We start from the raw sequence: 11,657 nt of genomic DNA, 5'->3' as shown, positions 1-11,657 counted from the left end.
ATGCAGGGCCCCAAAGAAACCTTCACCAAATTCTTACGAAGATTGACATAGGCAGTAAATAGAATAATACCAAATTCTGAAACTAGACAAATAATAATTGAAGCTTTAGCTTTTGAAAATGCTAATGCACAATACAAAAGGTTAATTAGGCCATAAAAGGCAAGATCAGCACCCTTGGAGGAATGGATCCAAGATATAATCAATATTGAATCTCATAACCATGATGATGCTTAGTTAGGAGAGGAGATTTCCAAAGGTTTGGAGAAAAATTGAAATGTCAAGTCTTTCAATTTCAGTAAACAAGGTTACCTAAAAAAGGATTGTAAACAGGGTATTGTTAGAGAAAAAACACAATCCAGGGAGAACTCCCCTCCCTTCTGGATTATACAGATATGGCAAAGGCAGATACTGAACTAATGAATGTAGATCAACAAGGGACAGTCAAGGTAACCAGTTGCCATTGGGGACACCATGAGGGGCCTCTCAAAGGCCCTCATGTCAAATTCAGTTCAGTTATTTCCTGTTATTGTGGCAGAAACTTCTTTCCAAATCAATTAAAGAACCTAATACCTGTTATAAGAAACCATACTGCTCTGGATGATAGAACAGCTATAGAAAATAAAACAAAAATATCATGAGAAACCATAAATCAAAACTGATAAAGATTAGATTTGAGCAAGAGAGACCTCTTGATTAGAAGGGGTGATAGTTCATCAACCAGTGTGACCATCCAATCTAATATGAGTAACAAATGCTTCTCATTTGATCAGATATAACTCGCCAAAAGGGAACCTCTTCAAAGTTAGGGCTGAAGCAGGGTTTTCTTTTTGTTTTTTTCAGGAATCAGAAGACTACTGGACAAATGAGATATCTAAAGAAGAAGTGTCCCAAGGAAAAGAGTAAATTGGCCTATTGGTCTATCACATTTCCAACAGGATAAAATTTCATAAATCTTCCCAAATGTTTGCTTTTGCTGTTCTCTACAGACATGTAACAAAATGGTCTTTTTGTAGTCCCAGTCGAATTAAAGATTAAAGCTGGCTTTGGAGTTGGATGTTTGTTCAAGTAAAATCCAAAATCTCTGTCTCATGTCAGAGGAGTCACCTGATATGGGACAGAAGAAAAACCAAAATTAAGGAACTATTTTATTGCCACTAATTTCATAGTCCTTTGGTTTTATTTTAACTCTTTAATAGCATTTCTTAAGGTATATTATCTCAAAATTTATAATATTAGTATATATATATAATATATAACAAAATTATATATTATATATGTATTAAACTTTCTGTCATGATATTGATGGGCATGTAGAGTATTAACTAATTCTAGAAAAATGCTTCATCTAGCTTCCTCTTCATGATTTCAGGCTTGCGTATCAGGTAACTAGGAATAAGGTTTTGTACTCTGAATGTACATAATGAAGTATGATTCTTTAACCTCTTTGATATCTGCTGCATATGACATTTTAAATGTTTTGAGTTTTCCATTCCTAATAGTGACCTTTGAAGTCTCCAAAAGGAGGATGGGGCCCCACAATGATTCCACCAGAATTATGATAATGCCCCTAAGTTGACAAACACCACTTAAAGATTGGCTTTGGACTACAAACTGCTCAGAACAATTTTGAGGTGGCTAGCTGAGATGATCCAGTCTCACAGACTACTCTAGCCAGGACTTGAGACAAGCCCTGCACTTTCCCATAACCCAGGGACTGGACAACAAATGATACAGCTACCTCTATCAGGACTTGACAATCAACCCAAATTTTTCTTTTCAGGATCCCCTAAAGATGCTGTCACTGCCAGACAGTAGGAAGTAAATTTAAGAACGCAACACCCACATTCCCAAGAAGTAGGGTGGGTGATTTTTGATTGTTCAATGGGCTATGGATATTTGTCATTGTATAGGGTGGTTTCTTGCAAGTTGTTATTGGTAATGGTCAGGAAAAATTTGAACAAAGGAGATTAGATTCAGAGTTATTGCTCTGATAAGAAAAAAGGGGATATAGATATAGCAAGATACAAAGGTAGATTATTCAACCTACTTTTAAACCAAAAAAGTAACTACTAATTTTAAATATTTTACATTGATATAGGCCTTTGTATATTGATACAAATTTAAGATTATTTTTGTTAAAACGTACTGTACATGCATTTCTAATCTTGTTCAAGGTATTGTACCTATACAGCTCATTTAACGATGTAATGCAAATTTCTAGTCCTCGAAAGCTAGTATTCCAACTATTTAGGATAATAAGGAAATACAGGTTAGTAATTAGTCACCTATTACAATCAAACTTGTAGTCATATTAGGTATGTTTTCAAGATCAAACAGAGACATATTTTAGATAGACTGGTTTCTTCAAACACTTCAGAGATCTGCAGATATGGCATTTAAGATGTTTTAATAACATAGTTTGTTTTTTTTCATGACAATGAGACACGTCTGCTTCTGGTAGCTCCAATCTACTTCAGAAAAGATGATGGGCATCGAAAAAACTCTGCATGGAATTTACTTTCTTTGTGTCAAAAGTCAGTGTTGTGAGCCGGGTGGTGGTGGCGCACGCCTTTAATCCCAGCACTCGGGAGGCAGAGGCAGGCGGATCTCTGTGAGTTCGAGGCCAGCCTGGTCTACAAGAGCTAGTTCCAGGACAGGCTCTAAAAAAGCTGCAGAGAAACCCTGTCTCGAAAAACCAGAAAAAGAAAAAAGAAAAAAAAAAGTCAGTGTTGTGGAATATTATTTTAAGGTGTGTTACTTTTGTTTATGCCGGGAGACATTCATTTAATGATGTAAAGATGTGTTGCTTTTGTTTATGCTTTTGTTGTTTAACTCTGTGAAGCTGTGATTCTTTGCCTGTCTAAAGCACCTGATGGTCCTAATAAAGAGCTGAACGGCTGGGCAATAGCAAGGCAGGAGCAAGGATAGGCAGGACTGGCAGCAGAGAGGAGAAACAGGAGGAGAAATGAGGAGGAGCAAGAGAGCAAAGAGAGGAGAATGCGAAGGGCCTGCCACCCAGCCACCCAGCCATACAGTCAGTCATGGAGTAAGAGTGAAAGAAAGTAAGCTTCACACAAGCAAGAAGAGGAAAAGCCTAGAGGCAAAAAGTAGACAGGATAATTTAAGTCAGAAAAGCTGGCAAGAAACAAGCCAGGCTAAGGCCCTGCATTAATAAGTAAGAGTAAGTCTCCCTGTGTGTTTTATTTGGGAACTGGATGGTGCCCCCCCCACCAAAGTCCAAAGAGTAAAACTTCACACCGTAAGCCACTGGGCAAGAAAGCGCTCTTGCCTTGATTGTTGACAGTATACTGTCCAAGTGGGACCAAAAGGACACAAAAGAAAGGATTGCTGAGTTTGCGAAGACAAGGCGGGACATCTCTTCAGAATATCCTGCTTCACAGAAAAGTCTGTCAAATATGCTAGGCCTGTAGGCCGAAGATGGATACCCTAACATTGCAGAGGAACCCTGGGTGACTGTCCAGGCAGTCAGCTGTTTCTGACATTTCTCACATTTTTTGGAAGTCGCTTGCTCACACTTCCTGCTTACTCAGTTAATGTTATCTTCTTGGGTTTCTGATGAAGTTGAAGACTTTATAGTTAAAGTTTTCCTTGTTACCAGATTCAGAAAAGAAATTCACTAAAGAGGTGTAAAGTATATGATTGAGAGACATTAAAAGATAGTTTTGGTAATGCAAGTTAGTATAGAAAGTGAATTAGGTATAACGTTTTGGACTCACCAAGATATGCTAGACAATGGACTATTTTCTCTGAATTTGTCAAATGCTAATAGACTAGACATTGTTGACATATTTATGGCCTGCATTTATTGTATATAGTTATTGTACTGATTGTATATAGTTTTTCTTATAACTTTTTTATTTTCGATAAACAGGGATATGCAGTGATATTTTGTTTGTGCTCTAACAAATAAAGCTTGTGGGAGATCAGAGTGTGGAGCTAGCCACTAGTTAACCACAGAGGTCAGGCAGTGGTGACACACACCTTTAACCCCAGCACCTTGGAGGCTGAAACAGGAAATGATATGACTGGAAGGAGAGATATTGGGGAATATTATTTTAAGGTGTGCTGCTTTTGTTTATGCTGCATTTAACTCTGTGAAGCTGTGAGTCCTTGCGTGTCTAAAACACCTGATGGTCTAATAAAGAGCTAAATGGCCACTAGCGAGGCAGGAGCAAGGATGGGTGGGGCTGGCAGTCAGAGAATATAAATAGAAGGAAAAAGGAGGAGGAAGGAGGAGCAAGAGAACAAGGAGAGGAGGACATCAGGAGCCAGCCACTCAGCTATACAGCCAGTCACGGACAAAGAAGTAAAGAAAGTTATACAGAAATAGACGAAGATAAAAGCCCAGAGGCTAAAGTTAGTCTGGATAATTTAAGAAAAGCTAGCAATAAACAAGACAAGCTAAGGCTGAACATTCACAACTAAGAATGAGCCTGTGTGTGTGTGATTTATTTGTGAGGTGGGTAGTGGGCCCTTCAAAAAGTCAAAAGAGTAAAATTACACAACAGAGAGAGGAAGTGATAAGACAGAGCAGAGGCAGGAGGTTGGCCCCTTTTTGGGTGAGAAGCTGACAAGGTAAGTGGTGTCTGTGTCTTGCTCCTGATTCTCTGATCTTTCACCTTTACCCTGATACCTGACTTCAGGTTTTTATTATTAAGACCAATTAGAATGTGCACTACAGCAGGGGCCTTTCTTACCACTGAACTGCGTTTTCTAAGGGCTCAACATAGTATACTCACTACAGTGAGCCAGAAGAGAGCTAGTGGGAGCCAGTAGAAAGAAGCAGACCTCGGGAGCCAGCCAGATTTGAGCTGTGTATCTTCTCTGCTTCTGCCATCTGCCAGTTGTAAAAACACCTAGGAAAGTTGTTTTTCTCCGCTTCCTCCCCACTACCTCCTCCTCCTCCTCTTTGAGAAAGAGTCTCATTATGTAACTTTGGAACACACTACATAGACCAGGCTGGCCTTGAACTCATGAAGGTCTGCCTTCTGTTTCTTGAGTGCTAGGATGAAGGAGTGTGCCACTATATTTCAGTCCCAGGAAGAAGTAACTTTTTCCCAAGGTAGTGCTTCTCTGTGTAGTCCTGTCTCTCCTGGAACTCACACTGTAAACCAAAATTCAGAGATCCACCTCCTCTGCCTCCCAAGTGCTGGGACTAAGGTGTGTGTCACTATACCTGTCACTGCCACTGGGCTCAGAAGAAACTTTTAATGTTAAAAAAAGAACCGGGCGGTGGTGGCGCACGCCTTTAATCCCAGCACTCAGGAGGCAGAGGCAGGTGGATCTCTGAGTTCGAGGCCAGCGTGGTCTACAAGAGCTAGTTCCAGGACAGGCTCTAGAAACTACAGGGAAACCCTGTCTTGAAAAAAAAAAAAAAAGAAAAAGAAAAAAGAAACAGGACACACCAGTTTTCATGTATGAATTTTGAGTTTTGTTTCAAAGTTTTAAGAAACCCATCAGGTGACTGGATGTGTAAGCTTTGGGAGGAAGGATCAAAGATATATCTTATGACAAATAGGACAGCGTGGAGCTATCAGCAGGGTGGACAGGCTGTGCAGAGATTGACAGAAAATCTCTTCTAGCTGTACTTAGACAGGGCATCAATATCCAGAATACAAAAAGAACTACAAAACAGAATAAAAAGCAACTGCTGATCAATAAATGGGCCATTGAATTAATAGTTCTCAAAAGAAGGAACTCAAACGTCCAATAAATGTTTTTAAAAGGGTTCAACATTTAGCCATCTGGGAAGTGCAAATTATGACCACTCTGAGATCCTAGCTTATCTCAGTCAGAATAACTGCCACCAGGTAAACAAATGACCATAGATACTAGATGTAGAGAAGAGGAACCTTCATCCTTATTGTTGTAGAAGTGTAGACAGAATGGAAATGAGTGTGGGCTTCCTCAGACTCTGGAGAGCAGAAGCACTGTAGGCCCAGCTCCGCTGTCCCTGGCGTCTGCATTCGACCACAGGTGCATTTGCCCAACTCTGCTGGCCCTGGTGTCGGCATTCGCCCACAGGTGCATTTGCACAGCTCCGCTGTCCCTGGTGTCGGCATTCGCCCACAGGTGCATTTGCCCAGCATTCTACTTGTTGCAAGGAAATGAAATCATTCTGGGTGTCCATGAAAAATTTGGTCATATGTTGAGTTTTATATTCACTTATAAAAAAATGTAGAATTATGCAAATTTCCGGTAAATGTATGGAACCAGGAAAGTGTATGTTAAGTGAGATAACTTAGCCAGGCATAGATCGACAAATACCACATTTTCTCTCATTTGCAGGTCCTGGCTTCTACTTTTTATACATGTGTGTTCATGTGAGAGTGAGTGTGTGTACGAGAACAGAAAGGGACTCATGGGTGGGGGAGACACAGGCTTAAGGAATCAGAGTGGGGAGGGTAACAGCACATGTGAAAGAAAGTGTCAAAGGGACTATTGGGCAAAAGGATAAAAGTGGGAGCAGGGGGTGGACAGATGGGGGAGAGAAGATGAAGGGAGGCAACCAAAGATTTTATATATATAATATATATATAAATATAAAATATATATATATGCATACAACTCCGCTCCAAACAAATCAAAAACTGTATTATAGAATGCGAATCTCTGATACTATTAGAGGAAAAAGTAGGAAATACAGTTCAAGATGCAGGTATCAGCAGAGATTCTTGCACAGGAATGAATCCCTCAGAAGTGGGATTTTGTGAAATAAAGGCTTTTGCACAACAAAGGGAACAACTAAAGGAGGCGAGGGCAGCCGTCAGATGGGAGACAATCTTCTACAGAAAATAGCTATCTGGACTAGACAAGGGACTAAAAGTACCTACGTAAAGAAATCAAATGACAGGGTCGATGGACCAGCTAGTTGTGTGTGGTGGTATATCAGTAATCTGAGCTGCCAGGTGGAGGCAGGAGGATTGGAAGTTCAAAGTCATCTTCAGGTATACGTCTTGTATTTGAGACCTGTCTTACAATAAATAAATAGATAAATGAGTAAATAAATGTGCTAATGAAATGAACAGACTCTCAAAAGATGAAGTAAAAATGACCAATAAACTTATGAAAACTGTTCAAACTCAATGGTGACCAGAAGACACAAAACAATTGAGATTCCATCTCTGTCCAATGAGAATGGCTGTTACTAAGAAAACAACAATGCAGCCAAGGATGTGATCAAACTTCATGCACTGTTATTGGGGATGCAAACTAGCTAGGGCACTATGGAATTCAGAATGAAGGTTCCTCCAAAATAAAAACCTAGATCTATCCTGGGACCTGATTATATCATTCCTGGGCATTTAGCCAGAGAACTCCAGGTCAACATACCACAGCTGCGCGTCAAAGTTTATTACAATAGTCACAGTAGCTAGATGTCCCTCAGCAGAGGAAGGGAAAAGAAAGTGTCGTGTACACATACAGAATGGATCCTTCAGTCATGAAGAAGCATGAAATGTTGTTTGCAGGAAAATGGATGTGTCTACAGACAGTCTCAAAATGCGTTTTCTCTCATTTCATATGCAGTTCCTAGATTTTATGTGGACAAATAAAATCGTGTGTGCATATAACATGAAGTGAAACTATCAGGGGACAAAGATAGGTAACAGAACAGGGAATAGTTAAGAAGAGTAAAGAAATTTGGGGGATACACTCAAAGTACATTGTGTGTAAATATCCTTATGTAACCATAAAAATCCATATACACTGATGAAAATAAAAATATATTAAAAACATTTAATACCACTAACTTCAGAAATGCATGTTAATATTGTAAAGATGATTCATATCTTTTGTAGGTATGTTTGAAAAATGGCTGCATTGATTTTTTGATATCTGTAGTTTGCTTCAAAATAACTTGGAAGGTACAAGGTGAAGGGTGAGGGAAGGCTGTAGATGAATCTGGCTTGCCTGCCACTTGATAGCTGTTACAGTTGGGTGTTCAATATAAGGAGCTCCTGGCATGTCTTGTCATTGGCATATGTGTTTGAGGGTTTCTAAGATGATTGCTTGAAAAAATATGAGGAACTGTATCGGTAGAACATTGTGTTAGCCGGCTGTCACTTTGCTATGACAACATACCCGATGGGACTAACCTAATGGAGAGAGGAAAGACTTGTATTGGCTCATGGTTTCCATATTTTCTTGGCCTTTGGCACTTGGGTAGACCCTCATGGTGATGGGAGGTATGGAGGAGGAGGCTGCTCCCCTCATGGCAGACAGAAAGAAGAGAGAGAAGTGTAGGAGGAGGCTGGTGCTTATTCTTCCAGCCGCCCGCCCAGCTAGCTTAGCCCTGAGATAACCCCACAGAAACTGTACCAATTAAATCATTGCTTGGCCCACTAGCTCCGGCCTCCCATTGGCCAACTCCCACACACTAATTTAACCCATTTCTTTTAATCTTTACATCACCATGAGGTCATAGCCCACCAGCAAAGTGTCAGCAGATCTCAGGTGGCAGCTCCAAGGTGGCATCTTCCTTCCAGCATTCCATTTGGCTTTCCCCACCTACCTAAGTTCTGCCCTATCAACAGGCCAAGGCAGTTTCTTTATTCCTTAATGGCAATCACAGCACACGGAGGGGGCTCCCACATCAGAGAAGGGGCAGGGACAAGGTATATAACCTTTAAAATCACACCCCCCCCCCCACCTAGTGACCTTACATCCTCCAACAGGGACCCACGTCTTAGTTTCCAGAGCCTCCCCAAAGATGCCAACACATGGGGACCAAGTGTGTATTCACAGGAGCCTGTGAAGGATGTTTCACTGCCAAACCACAACAAGCATTAACTTTCTCCATCCCAGACTGCACAGAGAGACCTAGATGTAAGAAGAAATCCCTCGTATGGTGTTGGACATACTGTGATGTTTCAGCGCCTGTTAATGTTTCCGCCAGTAGTTCTCCACAGGGAGATTTCTACAGTGTAAACATAAATGATATATATATGTGTATATATATACATATATAATATATATATATATATATATATATAGTAGAAGCCTTCATAAACAAATTCTGAGAGGAATTTTATAGGCAAGAGGTATGGTTGGGGGGTGCTTTTGTGATCAACCTTGGCGGAGGAATAAATAAGTAGAAATGGGCAGAGCAGGTGCAGCCACGATGTAGTTAGCACACAAGTCTCACTCACCCTCACCACACCCCGGGGAGCGTGAGGGAGGAAGCGAGCTTCACTCATGCTTCATCTTTAAGAATGGAACTGGGCCTTTATTCTTGGAACGCCTCTCCTGCGTGTCTTGCTTCAAGCCCCGATACATTTTTCAAGGCTAGGCTCAAATGTTCATGTGTATGCAAACCCTTTCTTAAGACCTCCATCTCCAGTCAGATTAATTTCCATCCTCCACTCCCCTTTCTCCATGAACCGAACAGGGAACTAGAAACAGTTAATACTCCACTCTTCTGGGTACTCTGAGTGGTTGTGGTTTCTGTTAATTCGCAACATACCGATGAAGAGCTACTATCATTATTCCAATTTGCAGATGAGAAAGCTGAGCTTAGAGAAATTAAGAGATTTGCCTAACTAATGTTATTGAGCCCAGGGTGGATTTTAATGGTAGGTGGCGAGCCCATGTTCTTGATCACAGTTATGCTATACTGCCCCCTAGCTACTGCTTTTATCTTTGTCTTATCTTAACTTTTTAAGGGAACAGCAATAAGCCGGTTGAATCTCTTCCTACTTTTGGAGGATTCACCCACAGGCTTGAACAGGCTTGGTCTGCAGTTTTCTTCTCAATGGTTGCATCAAGAATATCCCATGGAAGTTTTTTTTCCTTCCACCCACTGCTTCAATACTGGGTATTGAACTAAGGGCCTCATGCATGCTAGGCTACAGATTAGCCTACAACGAAGGTCTTTAAATCACTGCCCTTTACTCTTTGAAGATGCCTAGAAAATGTTAAGCCTTGGGACTCTTTGACATGGTGTTCATCTGAGTTTAGCATTTACCTACATGTTTTCTTTGTCCAGTCCCAAGTTGATCAAGCTAAATTTCCAATTACCAAGCCCCCTGGGACCTTCCATGCTTTCGACAGCCCTATAATGTCCCAAGAGAGTGTGTGCATCTTTAATGAACTCCTACTTCACCCCCAGAGCCTGTGTCTCATTCTTCATTTGTGTGTATTTTTAAATAAACATATGACATAAAAATGAACAATAATCCCCTAACCCAAGTTGGCAACAAACTGTAGCATAGCAAGAGCCTTTACGGTGAGTTAGGAGATCCAAGTTATAGTTCTAGATTATTATGAGACATTAGTTTGACAAAAACATTGACAGGTGCCAGGTACAAAAATGGCACCATGTTTAGAAACAAATGTGCATGATCTGTTTCAAAAATAGGGACTGAATTCTAACCTCCTTCATAACCTCCCTAGGCCCTGGGACACAACAGGGCTTAAAGAGGCTTGCCTATGTCCACAGATCAAAATGGAATTTAAGTTTTCTATGTCATATTTCCTTTTCTTTAATACTCTCCATGCAATCTCTTTACTTGGAAAAGATACCAGAGCTTTGAGACACTCCAGAAAAAAGGTTCAGGATATGTCTGTATCAGTCAGTATAAGCTCTATTATGCTACATTAATGATCCTCAGATCTCAATGACCCTATGGGTTGAAGCAGTTTTCCTTATTTGTTGGGTCCTCCCCAGGTCAGCTGTGGCTTTACCATATGTGGTTTCCATTCTGGGTCTGAGGAAGATGGAAAAGCCTTTACCTTGAGCAGTGATGGTCATCAGGCGAGCAGGAAAAAAGGACAGCATGATAGGACACACTGCCAGAAGGCTTGGCTCATACTTCCACTCCCATTCTACTAGGTGACAACAGGTAACACGATCAGTTCTGCTCTTAATGGGGAGGCTTAACCCAACCTTAGGAGGTACCGCAAACATTTGAAAATGGCAATAAATCAACCATAATTATGGTTGCTTTACTTTTGATGTTTGGATGCTAAGACATCATCTTGCAGTGGCTAGACCCAGGAAGCTGCAATTCATATCAACATAAACAATAATTTAGAGAGTCTTTAAAAGTAGGCAGACCAAATGCTAAGAATCAGATGGTTCTGGGTTTAAATCATGACTCTGCTCTTCCTCAAAATTGAGAAAAGCATTTCCCAGTTTTAAATAATAAAGATTTAAATAATAAAGTTTTAAATAATAAAGATAAATAGTAAAGATTAAATAATAATACTCAAAGGGTTCACAAAGGATATTCAAAAGGTGGTAACTACTTTGTATCTTTCTCTCCATGATGATGGAAGTCACAAAATAATCCCACACTAGTTCAGAATTATGAATAATAAAAATGTTATTTATTTAAGGAAAAACTTATAGATCACTGTCTTAGATAACAGTCCTCTGTGTGAACAGGAACAGAGTCTAGCAGCTGGAAGCAGGAACCAGAAGCAAGAGAGGGAGCACATGCTTTACAGCTGCTTTTACAGTATAAGAGACTACGCCCAAATGGGCTGGTATCTTAAAGGCTATTGGCTAAAGGAGCAGAACATGCTCCCATAGCAACTCCCCTTTTGTTTAAATAAGAGAGTTCCAAGCCCAATAAAAAACTATATACACTAGGAACAGATATCAAGTATAATTAGAATTACAACCAGCATAAACA

This window comes from Arvicola amphibius, chromosome 6, assembly GCF_903992535.2.
Source record: "Arvicola amphibius chromosome 6, mArvAmp1.2, whole genome shotgun sequence".
Taxonomy (NCBI): Eukaryota; Metazoa; Chordata; class Mammalia; order Rodentia; family Cricetidae; genus Arvicola; species Arvicola amphibius.
Note: the sequence above shows the minus strand (reverse complement) of the source record.